Raw genomic sequence first — 14051 nt, 5'->3', positions numbered from 1 at the left:
TTTCCTGAGCGTTTGCCACTTGGGGCTCACTTTCCCGTAAGTGATCTCATCCCAGCCTGGGGACAGCCTTCAGTGCAGAGTTTAACAAGCCCCATTTGAACCAGTGAAGCAACTGAGCTCGGAGCCCTGCAGTGAATTGCCCAAGGTCACTCAGCCAGGAAGGACGAGCCGACACTGGTGCACATGCCTGTCCCGGGGATGGCGCGTGCGTAGCCATCAGTTTCATGTACGCCGCGGAGGGCCAGACCTCTCGTAGGTTTTTCTGTAGCTTTCAGGGAGCCCAGTGTAAAGCAAGCATCCGGTAAGGTCTTACCAGGCTTCTTTATGGCAGTTTTCTCCCCATTGCTCAAATGATGCGTGAAGTAACCGGAGGGAAAGAATATCAAAGGGAAGAAAGTGCCAGGCATGTGCAGGCTTATTTAAATTGACATTTACAGTCGAAAATGGAATTATCACCCTCCTTTTATAGATGAGGAATCTGAGGCTCAGAGAAGTGGAGGGAATCACCTGAGGCTGGATGGGTCGCAGTGGGTAGCTAGGACTGGGATCCAGCCTGCCTGACTCCTGAGTCTAGGCTGCGTTCCTTGCATTCAGTGACCAGCCTCCCTTGGAGTCCATCACACTGTGGAGGTGACCACATACTCCTGTTGGGAATGCCATGTGGACGGTGAATTCAAGGCTCTCAGACTCTTCCATGAGCCTTTCTGAAAGAGCCCTTTCCTTCCTGCTCATTGGAAGCTCCCCGGATGCTGTGCAGAGTCAGAAGAGCCTTCTGATTGCTCTTATCACGTAAACTGTCTTTGTGCCGTCTTAACCAAGGCCTGCCCACGGAGAGGGCCCGCGGAGGCAGGGAAAGAATATGTATTGGAGCTCTGCCAGTGCACAGGCCTCCTTCCTTGCTGATAAAACTGGGCTCACCATCTCTTTCCCCCCCGCTCACCACCCCTCTTCTCCATATGAATTGTTACAGCCAGGTCCCTATCTTGCCTACATGCATCACGCTCTGCTCCATCTGGATCCAGGGGTCAGCCTCCCATCCCATACCATCTCACTCAACCTTTCCTCTCCATGAGCTTACTGGGGTCTCTCAAGTCCCTCTACCAAAATCACTTGAATCCTCTGCATCCTTCCCTTCCCTCTGCCTCTGCCTTAATCTAGACCATTGCACTAGCCTCTCCAGTGGTCTTTTTCTTATCTCTTTCCACTCCCGTCTTTCATACGGTTACAGGCAAGCTCTGTAAAACATTCATTTTATCCATCCAACCTTCCGTCCATCCAATAACTAGTTGCTATGTGTCAGCCGTTATGCTTGGCTCAGGATGCAGCATTAGATAAGAAGTGGTCCAGTCTCTGGTGGGGAGAAAGAAATTAGTAAATCCCAGTGCAGGTGAAGGGAACATAAAGGAGTGATGTCTGGCTCAGGTGACAGCCTCCGCTGAGGCTTCCGGAGCTGACATGGAAACAGAATTTTTAAGGCAAGGGTAGGTAAAGGGAAGACAAGCCAGGGAGAGTGACTGTGCACTTACAAAGGTTTGGCACTGCCTTGCACCTTTGGCGAACTACAAATAGCTGGCAAGGTTAAAGAGAACAGTAGTTGCTGGAAAGGCAGAAACCGAATCATGAAGTGCCTTGTTCTGTGAGTCTGGAATTCATTCTGTTGGCAGTGCGACTCGGTATATGGTTTTAAATAAGGGAGCAGCGTGGACGGAAAGCTCTCAATCGCCCACTCTCCACACCTCACTTGGTCCTCCCGGCAAGCTTTTTTCCAGGCTCCGACCTCCAGCCAAAGCGCTGATTAGGCTCCTGTTCTGGCTGGCTGAGGTTCTGCCTGAAGGACACTTGTAGTCTCCCAGACACTGCTTGTCCGTAAGAGTCCCCAGTCACACTCAGAGAAATTCCTTTTCATTCTCTCTCCATTCCCGACACAATGTGTCATGAATTTAGCGCACTTCTCTGGGCCCGTGGCTGTCGCGTGTGTGGAGAGCGGATTGTTGGGGGGTGCACTCAGTATGCCTCCCTATGTCTGCCTATCACTTCAGAGAGTTTAGCAGGAGCAGATAATATACAGGCCAGCTGCCACCTCCTGCTTCTCTGGTCATCTGTCAGAGAAATGGAAAACCCAATCACTGTCATTGCTGAGTGCAGATGGGGTCCACAAGTACATCCCTGGTTTAGGAACAAGAAAGCAGATGGGCTCAGAGGATGGACCACCCGCCTCCCACCACCCCTGGTCCCCACTCAGGGCTCTGTGCCTGAGAACCTGCCTGGCTTACAGTCCTGGCCCCACCTGGCCCTCTCTCCTAACTTCCTGAAGTGGTCCCCTCACCAGCCTCTCTTCAGAGCCCCTTACACACTCCTGCCTCTTCAGGAAGCATGAAGAACTGGATTGCAGGCCTTGGCTACGTTCCTTTGGGCGAGTAACTTCACCTCTCTAGGTTTGGGTTTCCACATTTAAAGCTCGGGGCTCAAGCTCCCTGCCTGGCTTAAGTTTCAGAGCTGAGTGAATCAAAAGTGTTAACATATGTGAATAAGCTTTGTTATTGTCACAAACTGCCCTGGGAGAGGTATCATTATCCCTGTTTTACAGATCAGGAAATGGGAAGCTCAGAGAGGTCAAACAACTTGCCCCGGGTCACACAGTGGAGGCCCTGAAGTAAGATTCCCGCAGCCAGGGGTCATGGCCCTTTGTTCATCCAGAGTGCCTGACCTTGTGGCTGGTGTATAGGAGGTTCTAAATAAGAACATTTAATAAGTGGCTCCAGAGCGTTGTGAGGAAAAAAAAGAATGTTACTAATTTAGGTATAATGGCACCTGATTTTTTTGCTCCAATTTGTATTTTTTTGATTACTAGAGAAATGGGACATTTTTTCCATGTATGTATTCACTTAGGATACTTCATGTATAACACGCCCGTGTCTGTTCCCAATTTTTCATTGGTGTCCTTTAATTTGTTCCCACATCAGTTTGCGCCAGATCTTTTTTGAATGGACATTAACCCTCTTCTGTCTGCCATGCTACAGATATTTTTCCAGCCTGCTGTCCTTTTCATTTTATTTTCTTTCCTTTTTTATTGTGTAGCATTGGGAAGTAAAATTAATTTCCGTTCATGTTAACCTGTGTAATCAGCACACTAAAACCCCAACCAAGGTTTGGAAGTGGGTTTCCCCAGGCAACACGTAGCTCTTCTCCACCCCAGTGGGTCTAGTGGGCTGAAAGGAGCATCAAAGACAGACTCAGAAGTTCAGATAAGGAGCCAGAGGACAGATCTTCTGTGCCATAAACTTGCGATTGGCTTATGTGTATGTTTTACTGTAAACACTTGATTTTGATCTTTGGCAAAAGGCCCAGCAGCTTGTTTATAAAGTTTAACCTGGTAGAGGGGAGGGCACAGCTCAGCGGTAGAGCTCATGCTTAGCATGCACGAGGTCCTGGGTTCAATCCCCAGTACCTCCATTAAGTAAGCAAACAAACAAACCTAATTACCTCCCTCCCCCCAATAATAATAAAATAAATAAAATTTTAAAATGAATTAATTAAGTTTAACCTGGTAGCACTCATCCCCCCACACGCTGCCTGTCTACCTGATGGGTGATGGGGGGGCCCAAGGGCTCCTGCAACGTCATGGGCTCTGAAAATATGACCCCTGGGCTCTTTGTTTGTGATGGCAGCAAAAGTGCTTTAGATTGGGTCTTACAGATTGTGAAGTGCCTTCCTACCCATTTTTCAATCAGTCCTCCCCAAAACACTCTCGTAGTCATATAGGTAGTATTATTTCCATTATCTGCTGAGGGAAAGGAGACTCAGAGAGGTTGTCCATGCCCCCATGCTAGTGTCCGGCAGAGGTTCCTTAGGTGTCAGGGCTCCTGTTGTCTCTGACTTGCCAAGTTAGCTCCTAGGGATGGTCCCACTATCCAGTAATGAAGCAAGGGCCGTGTTCAGGGCCAGAAATCCAGCTCTAGAAAGAGAAGGGCCTCACCTTTGCTTAGAAGCTCTTAGAGTCTAAACTTCTGGAGAAGATCTTGCATAATACACTGTCTGTCCCTTCCAGCCACATGGAGATGGTACTCCAGAGAGTGTGGGTGAGGTCCTGAAAGAAGGAGCGGCAGCTGGTGATCATCAGTGTGTCCGGAAATGGCCTTCAAGGCATGGCTTAGGCACAAGGCTTCCCTTGTTCAGTCAGGTCTGGTCATTCCCCTGAAATTTCATAGTCCACCTGAAGAAACAGAGACATACCCAAACAACTACAGAAAGTGCATGCAAAACTCCAGCAACGTCATTCATTTGTTCAGCAAATATTAACTGTGTTAAGTACTGTCCCAATATAGTGGTAAACACAACAGTCCGTCATCACGAAGCTCATATTCTGGCAGGGGAGGTAAACAATAAATAAGTTAATAAGCACGTGGCATGTCAGATGCTGGGTACTGTGGGGGAAAAGTAGGGAAGGGGCTGGGAGTGCTGGAGGCTGTCATGATTCTAAGTGGGGTGATCAGGAAAGGTATGGACACAGTAGCACAAGAGAAGAAGGTGGTTCATTCTGTTTGGAGTGGTGGATCAGAGAAGGCCCCACAGAATGCTTTTTTCTGTGCTAAGCCCTGACTTCTAAGTGAGGGTTTCCAGATAGCCCAGGGGAGGGATGCATTTTTGGCAGCGGAAACAGCAAATGCCTTGGCATGAATGTAGGAAAGGATATGGGCATGTTTGGGAAATTGCAAGCAGGTCTGGTTTGGCCAGAGAAAAGGGAAGGGAAATGCAGAACTTGATGCTGGGGAGGTTGGTTGCGGACAGATTGTGAGGGCTTTGAGGGGTGCTGTGTGACTGTGCAAATGCTATGTAGTTGTAGAAGGCACGTCCACCATGGCTGCTTCTTGAGCTAGTGACCAGTGGCCCCAGCCAGGCTAGAGGCATGGTCTCCATAACCAAGAAAGAGTTAAAAACAGAAGGGACATTTCCTCCCGATGGCCCATAACCCCAGGATTATCATGAGAGAAACATCAGACAAATTCCAGTGGTGAGGCATCCCACAACATGCTTTTCCAGCACACCCCACACTGTCAAGGTCATCAAAAACAAGGAAAATCTGAGGAGCCGTCACAGCCAAGAGGAGCCTAAGGATGCTTGGTGACTGAATGGAATGTGGTGTCCTGCATGGGACCCCCAGACAGAAAGAGAAAAGCTGAGGAAATCCGAATAAACTATGGACTTTAGTTAATAATAATTTATCAATTTTGGTTTGTCAATTGTAACAAAAGAACCATACGATAAGATGCTAATTATGGGAGGAAATAGAGGCAGAATATAGGGGAACTCTCTGTGCTATCTTTGCCATTTTTCTGTAATCTAGAACTAGAATTAAAGCAGGAAAACACTTGTAACCCCCAAATTCCTTGGGTTTCCCTTCTCTAGAAGGACTGGTTCTTTTCTAACTCAGTTTCTCCCCCCACAGATGTTTTCAGCTTCAGCGAGGTGGACACAAGCACATATGTCTGCATGGGTGGACACGCGAGGTCAGAGTAGGTGGTGGGGTTGCTGAGGTCGGGACCACGTCTGTGCTCAAGTCTCAGCACTGGTTTCCTCTCCGGGACTGAGAGAGGTTTCCAGGGAGGTGAGGCATGTGGCAGTTCATTAACAGCCCTGCCGTTCCACACCTGGTGGTCCTTTCAGTGCCTGTGTGGGACGTTGGTCTGGGACACTTGGGTCAGTCAATAAAAGGCCACCTGTAACAAGGGCCTGAGCAGAAGCAGAAAGCAAATGCATCAGGGATCAGAGCCCCTGCTCTGACTGTGGGAAGCTGACCTCTTCTAGGAAAGCTAGGAAAACTCATCTGCCACCAAGGGGCTGGTCACACCGAGAGCTTGCAAGCCATTGTCCCTCCGTTTCTGATGGGCTCTATTCTCCCTTGTCTCTTTGTTGGTCCCAGCCTGCGTCTGTCTGTTTACATATACCTTACACACCTAAATTCTTCCTTAATAAACAAGGATGCTCTGTCTCTCAGCAGTCCCCAAAATGTCCTCCTATTTTATTCCTGTCTCTATCCTCTCTCAGTAAAGCTTGGCTTCTGCCACACCTCTGAGTTTGGATGGACCAGTGCTAACTCTTAACAGAGACAAGACCCAAACCAGCCACATCACATTAAGTCTCAAAAGTCTCACTGAATCTGCTAAGATACCTCTCTTGGTTTGTCTCAGCTTCATTAAACTCCTGGCTTCCCTACAGGAAATCAGGACACCCTAAACTGCCAAAGGATTCTGCAACTTCACAGCCAAGCTCCCTAGCATCTACTGCATCAATAATTGGCCTTTCCCATGTTAGTTTACCAACTGACAGAAGAAGTCACGTCAAGCTGGCTAACATTTGTTTGTTTGTTTGGAGGGGCTGGTGGGAGCAGAAACCTGACTACCCTTTCCTTGCAGGGCTGCCTTCCCAACCTTCCAGGTGCCTAACGGGTGCCTCATGGCTCACTTATTCCCTCTTGGGCTTGCTTGCAGTGATCATTTCTGCAGTGGCTCCCCATCCCAGCCCAAGTACTGAGAGTCTTCATGGATTCATTATCCCAGAGGCTGTAGAGTAGTGCTTCCACCTGCAGATTCTTTCTCAGCACCTCCATCCATCAGAGTCTAGGCAGGAAAACATAAACCATCATAGGTCTTTCAACAGAGGGAATTGAATTTAATATAGGGTATTGGCCACATGGTTAATGAAATGGCTAAGAAGCTACACAGTACATGTTGAGGCAGCCCAGAGATCAACAGCAGGGAACCACTATCACCCCCTCGACTGGAGGGACAATGAGAGAAGGTGATGTTTCTAGAGCCCAGAAGCTGGGCCAATCCAGCAGGAGCTAGAACCACTATGTAGGGTGCCTGTCAGGACCTGAAGCGACAGACATTACGTGGTCGCTGCCAACGATGCTGTCTAAGACAAGCAAGAGAGCGAGAGAGACCTTGGTTTCTCTCTTCTTCTCACCTCCAGTCTTCTGCCAGGGTCCTCCATTCACAAACCCACCTGCCCAGAAGCCAGTAACCAAAGGATTCTGAGCACTGCCGTCCCTTTGAGATGGAGCAGAGTAGCAAGGGTGGGGAGAGGGCCTGAGAGCAAATGGACAAATGACTGGCACAGCATCCATTCAGTCCTCTCACCCCCTTAGTTGAAGGCTGAGTCGGCCTTCACCCCTTCCAGAAAACTCTTTTCTAATTTCTTTGATCAAGATAGCTGACAGCTTGATATAGGCATCATATTCTTATCCACTCTCCTGGGTTGAACAGGTGAGGAAAAATCAAGATCCTCCTTTGGGGTGGGGGTGGTGAGCTCTAGAATATCTGTAGTCATCAAGCCTTGCTCACGTGGATAACTGCTGCCCCTCGTCCTTTGGAAGAGAACAGTGTCTCCCTTCTTTTGTGGAATTGTCAAGGTAGAATGGTTCTGCTTATTCTTACAATGGTGGCAGCCCCAGAGGCTCAGCGAAGCTTGAACAATTATCTTCTATTCTGCAAGACCAAACCCATAAGCCAGACCCCGCTATGCAGCTACATTCTGCCCGGGAGAGCCCATGAGCACTGGTTAGTCCAGAGGGCTGGTGTGTTGCTTCAGGGGACCTCCAGCTCTTGTCTGAGATGGTTAATCCTTCCCCGTCTGCCTTCCCTCTGACTGCCTCTCTCCTCTGCGAGTTGGGAGCCCTTGCTGCTGGTGTGGGAGCTCACACAGGAGGGAATGTGGATAGGAGAAGTCCAAGTGCAGAACAGAAAGAACAAAAACCCCCAAGTTTGTGCGGCCAAGAAAATAACATGAAACAAAGTGAGGGATTTGGAAAACTGGACTTGTTTTGTTTTTGGAACATTTCAAGGGGCCAAGCAGGCAGTTGTGTTTGGATTGGGAAGAAAGGCAAAACTGTGCAGAGGAAAATCCTTTTCAGATTTTATTCTGGCTGTTACTGGATTCAAGAAAACACCAAGAGGCTGAAACTGTGTGAGGGTATGAAGGTTGTAGCACCCAGACCAGAAGGAACCCTGTCCCCTCCTGGGACAGGTTGGGACAGCATTTGGGAGCCATGGGCTTACTTGTCCATCTGTCACCAACCTGGTCAGTTTAGCCCCACTTGGAGCCACCTACGTTGCTTTCCTTTTCTTAACATTAATGGTCTTGATAACAAATAAATATAAATCACAGTGCTGGTTAAGACTCTATTCAAAGTGACAGAAACCTCACAATCAACTTACTCAAAACAGAGGGACTTCCACTACTGCCTCTTGGAATCCAAGGAGCTGAACTTTGCAGCCAGAGAAAATGCAGAGCTGCCGTGGCACTGGGTTCGCAGTTTTAATTCTGGGCAGATTTGCTCTGTTTCTCTTTGCTGCTCTGGTCACTTCTCCTATACTGTGAGCTCCTTTCTCTCATTGCAGACCAGCCCTCCCTATTTTTTATGTATTAGTTTGCAGGGCTGCCATGACAAGGTACCACAAACCGTGAGGCTTCAACAACAGAAATTGCTTGTCTCACCATTCTCAGGGCTAAACGTCCAAGATCAAGGTGTCAGCAAGGCTGTGTTCCCTCTGCAGGGAAGGCTCTGCCCCAGGCCTATCTCTCTCAGCCTCTGGAAATTCCTTGGCGTGTGGTAGCATCACTCCAGTCTTCACGTGGCATTCTCCCCGTGTGTGCCTATGTCCCAGTTTCCCTTCTTCTGTGTACAGATTTCTCTCCTATCCAAGCCATACTGGGTTAGGGCCCACCCTAGTGACCTCATTTTAACTTGATGACTTCTGCAAAGAACCTGTCTCCAAATAAGGCCCCATTCTCAGGTATGCAGGATTAGGACTCCAGCAAATCTTTTCTGGGGGACACAGTTCAACCCGTAACACTCACATGGCCACTAATAACTCTCAACATTGTACATCTTACAATCACCACTACTAGAGACCATTCTTCTTCACTTCCTGTTTTCAAAAATCCCAGGGAAGAAGTCATATAATTGGTCCAGCTTCGATCAGGTTCTGCTCTCCCCCAGAGCTATGATTAATCTGCCTTTATTAAGGGGCCCAGCCCTGAACCAATCAATGATGGCCAGGGAGGCAGGGTCCCTGAAGAATATGACAATTCCATCTAAAAAATAATTCAAATGAACTTATTTACAAAACCAAAACCAACTCACAGACATAAAAAACAAATTTGTGGTTACCCAAGGAGAAAGGAACAGGGAGTTGGGATAAAGTGGGAGTATGGGATTAAAACATGAGTACTACCATCTATAAAACAGATAAACAACAAGGACTTACTGTACAGCACAGGGAACTATATTCAATATCTTGTATTAAGCTAAAATGGAAAAGAATTGAAAAAAAGAATATATATATATATATATATATCTATCTCCAAGTCATTTTGTTGTACACCTGAAACTAATACAGTATTGTAAATCAACTATACTTCAAAAAGAAAAAAGATAATAATCCTCATAGGACCCATGAATCTGTCAGATCAGCTAGTTAATGCTGGATACACGTCACCCCCAAATTGTAATGGCTTATGACAACAAAGGGTCCATTCTCTCCCATACTCCATGCCCACCATGGACAGTGGGAGTGGTGGCAGAGGGGAGGGGTTTCTGCTCACTGTTGTCTCCCAGAGACCAGGCTGTAAAACCATCCCCACTGTGCTGATCCTCGGGCAGGTGTGAAAGAGCCCTGGTGGGTCCTGCTTTGGCAATTAAACCTTCTACTTGCGAGTGGTACTCGTCTGGTCACACCCACTGGCCTCGATTAGCATGGGGCCCCATCCGGGTGGGCCGCCCACCTGTGCCTGGAAGGCTGTGAGCCGGAAATGGTTGCCACACAGCACCGATGACTCTCACAGCCTACATGGTGGGAGCAGTGGGAAAAGTGGTTCCCAGAAGCGGGGAGGGAGGAGCTGCCCCAGAAGAAGATGGGGTGCCGCACAGGCAACTCGTTGAGGAGCACTTCAGGACCTCCCCAGCCAAGGAAGGGGCAGTGAGGAAGACAGTGAGGGTTAAAAACACAGGTTTGGCTGCAGTCTGGTGAGTCTGCGGTGAGAGCGGCCAGGCTGGACAGTGAAGAGAACTGCCTGTTCTAGGGAGGGGTTTGGATTTTGTCCCGAAGATAATGGGGCACCAACAAGGATTTCGAGCCAGGAACAGCAGGGTCAGACTTGCATTTGAGGAACAGCACTGTGCATATGATAATTTAAGGAAAGGGACTGAAGAGCCCTAGAGCTACACAGAGAACAGCTTATCCCCTGGATTTGGTGGTAGAAACAACTAGATTTGGTGACTCTTTGGCTTAGGAGTGCAGTTAGTTGTGATCCATGCAGCAGAGATGGCTTCATGAAAATGCTGGCATCTGCACTGGCCCCTGAGGGAAGAGGAGGAGCAGGTGGATGTGAAAGGAGGGAGGGGTTTTGCAGGCTGACGATGAAGCTGAGCAAAAGCCTGGCAGTCTGGGAGCACCTAGGTGGCTGAGAACAAGAATTTTCATTGGTCCTGCACATTCAGATCTCAGAATTGTGGATGGTATGCTTGGAGGGCTTAAAGATGAACATCGGTGGAGTTAAAGCAAGTTTCAGAAAACTGAGACAACTTCCCAGGGATACCACAAACTTCATCAGGCTCCTCTGTAGCCCTTGTGGCTATTTGAGAACTGTTTACTCTCCAACCCATGCCTCCTTTCATGCCAAGTTGCACAGGCAAAGTTCTTGTGCATCCCCGGAAGCAGACTATCTTTCTCCGGTGAAAGCCAGTGTCATTTGTCTTACTCCCAGGCAGTTGAAGGCAGATGCACTCACCTGCTCCACCCAGATTTCTCCCTGACAGACACCCCTGCGATAGCATGGACCCTCAGTCCTTTGAAAGATACATCTACACATGGTGCAGATTTGGGCAGCTCTACCTGTGAAAGATTCATGAGCCATTACTTGCCATAGTTAACACTGAGAGGCGCTGGTGAGGACACAAAGAACCACAAGAGGGAATACTGACTGGAAACCTGGATACAGCCTGTGGGCCAGAAAATTTTAAAAGGTACCTGCCTTCCCCACACGAGAGACCCATCCTCACTACCCCAAGTCTGGGCTGGCTCGCTGGACCCATGGGGGACCAGTAAAAGAACTCTTTCAGGCCTTCATGAATGAAGATGCCCAGTTAAAATATCACAGGAAGATTACATAAAACCATCTGCTGCCTTTATTTCCCCTTGTGTGCATTAAAAATGCACAGCTGCTCTGCATGAAGCATTCCATTACCCAGCATGGCTCACGGGCTGGTCTTGGACGCTGGGGGCAGAGAGGCGGCGCGGGGGGAGGGGGAGGGGGAGTCCCACCTGGATCTGAGTGTCTGGAGCAGGACAGTCCAGATTTTTCCACCCTGTGGATGTGCTCCCTGGAGGTGGTGTTGCTCTGTGTATGTCGTTGACTCTCTTGGTGAGTTTGTGTGTGTGGCAGGGTGTGTGTGTATGTGTGCTGTGTTTTTCTTTTTAATCTGAAAATTGGTCTTTGGGTTCACAAGCAGCAGCTGCAGCTGCCATAATTAAAATGAAATAACCTGCTTCCTTCAGTCCTTAGGGAGAAAAGCTTTAAAAAAAATCCATATTCTAAATGGACTCAGGAATGTGGTGAATCTTCTCTCCCTGTTTATTTGAAGCAAGTTTTATGGCTTTGCTTTTCTCAGGAGCCAGAGGAGGAGAAGGGAATTAACTTTTGCTGAGCACATGTCCCGGCCTCAGGCACTACGCAGGGCCGTCCCAACTGCACAAGCCAGGCACATGCCGCCCTAGTATCCTGTTAGACCCCAGCTCTCTTAACCTGGTCCGAGTCTGTCCAGAGACCTGGGAGGGTTGGCATTATTAAGATGTTATTGAATATGTTGGCACATATAATTGGCTCAGATTAGAAACCAAAGCTCTTAGCAGAGTAACAAGGTGAAGGATTCCATGCTAATGATTTTATGCTAATGAGATGGTTTTCAGAGGATTGGATGTGCTCTTGAAGGTGTTGCTTAGAAGTCACTTCAAACCAGTCTGGGAAAATAAAATCCCAGAACTGCAGACTCTGTGGTTTGTGTGGATCTTACTAGAAGGGAACTAAGGGAGAAAGGGACATGTGTGTGCTGGGAGTCGAAGGTGCAGCAGCCGCCGTCTTCGAGGCAGTTCCAGTCTGGTGGAGGAGAAGGACACGCGGACAGATAATTCTAAGACTCTGGTAATAAGTGTTAGGTCGAGGGTGTGAACAACCTGCGGTTGTTCTTGCAGCATTTTTTTCTCCAAAAATCCATTTCTTCATATTTTTTTAACTTTTTTTTTTATTGAGTTATAGTCATTCTACAATGTTGTGTCAAATTCCAGTGTAGAGCACAGTTTTTCAGTTATACGTGAACATGTATATATTCATTGTCACATTTTTTTCGCTGTGAGCTACCACAAGATCTTGTATATATTTCCCTGTGCTATACAGTATAATCTTGTTTATCTATTCTACATTTTGAAATTCCAGTCTGTCCCTTCCCACCCCCCACCCCCTTGGCAGCCACACGTTTGTATCCTATGTCTATGAATCTGTTTCTGTTTTGTATTTATGTTTTGGGTTTTTTTAGATTCCACACATGAGTGATCTCATATGGTATTTTTCTTTCTCTTTCTGGCTTACTTCACTTAGAATGACATTCTCCAAGAACATCCGTGTTGCTGCAAATGGAGTTATGTTGTCGGTTTTTATGGCTGAATAGTATTCCATTGTATAAATATACCACTTCTTCTTTATCCAGTCATCTGTTGATGGGCACAAAAATCCATTTCTTCAATTGATAACTCTGAGAGGAAGAGGGCCATGTCCAGAGTGTCAGATGTAAAAACACGAGGAGAAATTATTATACATTCTTATGTGTATACCAGTCTCTCTAATCTCTTATTATCATTCCCACGTAGTAACGAGGACATTTAAGGAGCTGAGTGGTTTTCCCAGGGCTGCATAGCCACTGCCCTGCTGGGGTGTGACTTAGACCCACTGTATTTACTTCCAAAGTTACTGTTCTTGCCACTGTTCCAGGCTTCCTTGAAGAAAACCTGCACCCTTGGTTGTCAGGTGTGTAGCACAGCTATCACTGTGCCTTGTATTTAGAATGAGGAAATCTTTTTTCTCTTGGAAAAAACAAGCTTTTAGAAGCAGGCATCTTGATGGGAGTGATTCATGATCGTCCCCTCCAGGCTGCAGGTGTGCTGATCCAGTTGGAGTGCAGTGAGTCCTCCGGGCAGTCCTCTCAAACAGTAAAGTCAGCCCAGGGACCTGGGTTCCTCATGGACATTCATGACCCAACAGAGTCCTGGGTATCCAAAAGAGGTACCTCCAGGCTCCTGGGTCCACTGTTGCCATTAAGCTTAGCTGAGAAGGGAAAGACAGAAGTGAGCATTACCTGCAAGGGAGGAAGGTGGTCTCCTGCTACCTTTGAAATTCTCTGCAAGAGACTGTACTCCATATTGTTTGGGACCCAACTCAAAGTATTGTTTTATCTCCTTGATTTGTGGTCACTTTGGAGAAAGCTAACAGAAGCAAAGGCACTTGACAATTAATTCCACCTGGGCATCTCAAAAGGCAGCCCAGGAAACGATCATGCGTCCACCCACCCTAGGGCGGGCGGGAGGTATGCTGGGAGCAGAAGGTGTAGTGGGGGCTGTTGGGTGTACAGGTGTCTGCACAGGGTCTCAGCATGCTTTAAGGCTTGCCTGGAAAGGGAGAAAACAAGCTCCAGATCTTGTATCCACCGCTTCCTAGCTGGGGGATTAGAGGCAAGCAGCTGAAATTCCCTGAAGCCTCATTTTCTCATCTGCAAGTCTGGAAGAAATAGGCTTGCTTCCTACGGTTGTTTAGAAGGTTAACTGAGATCAAATATGTACCAGCATCGAACAGTCTGCCCAATGCCTGGCACACAATCAGCTTCCTCCCCTCCCAATTCATACTGTGCAAGCTTGCCAAGTTCATCTTCCTGCGGCATATCTCCAATTGTGTCACCTCTCTGCTCAGAAGCCCTGGGTGGCTCTCTATTACTCATCGAATAA

The 14051-nt window shown here is 47.8% G+C and overlaps 1 protein-coding gene across 10 annotated transcripts in view; it reads left to right on the top strand.

The window, feature by feature from the left end:
• TENM4 (teneurin transmembrane protein 4) overlaps positions 1-14051 on the top strand; it is a 743689-nt gene that overhangs the window by 232505 nt on the left and 497133 nt on the right. The window lies entirely within an intron of this gene.

The sequence above is a fragment of the Camelus bactrianus genome, chromosome 10, assembly GCF_048773025.1.
Source record: "Camelus bactrianus isolate YW-2024 breed Bactrian camel chromosome 10, ASM4877302v1, whole genome shotgun sequence".
In the NCBI taxonomy this organism is placed as follows: domain Eukaryota; kingdom Metazoa; phylum Chordata; class Mammalia; order Artiodactyla; family Camelidae; genus Camelus; species Camelus bactrianus.
The sequence above is the reverse complement of the archived record's forward strand: the minus strand, read 5'-3'. Positions and strand labels throughout refer to the sequence as shown.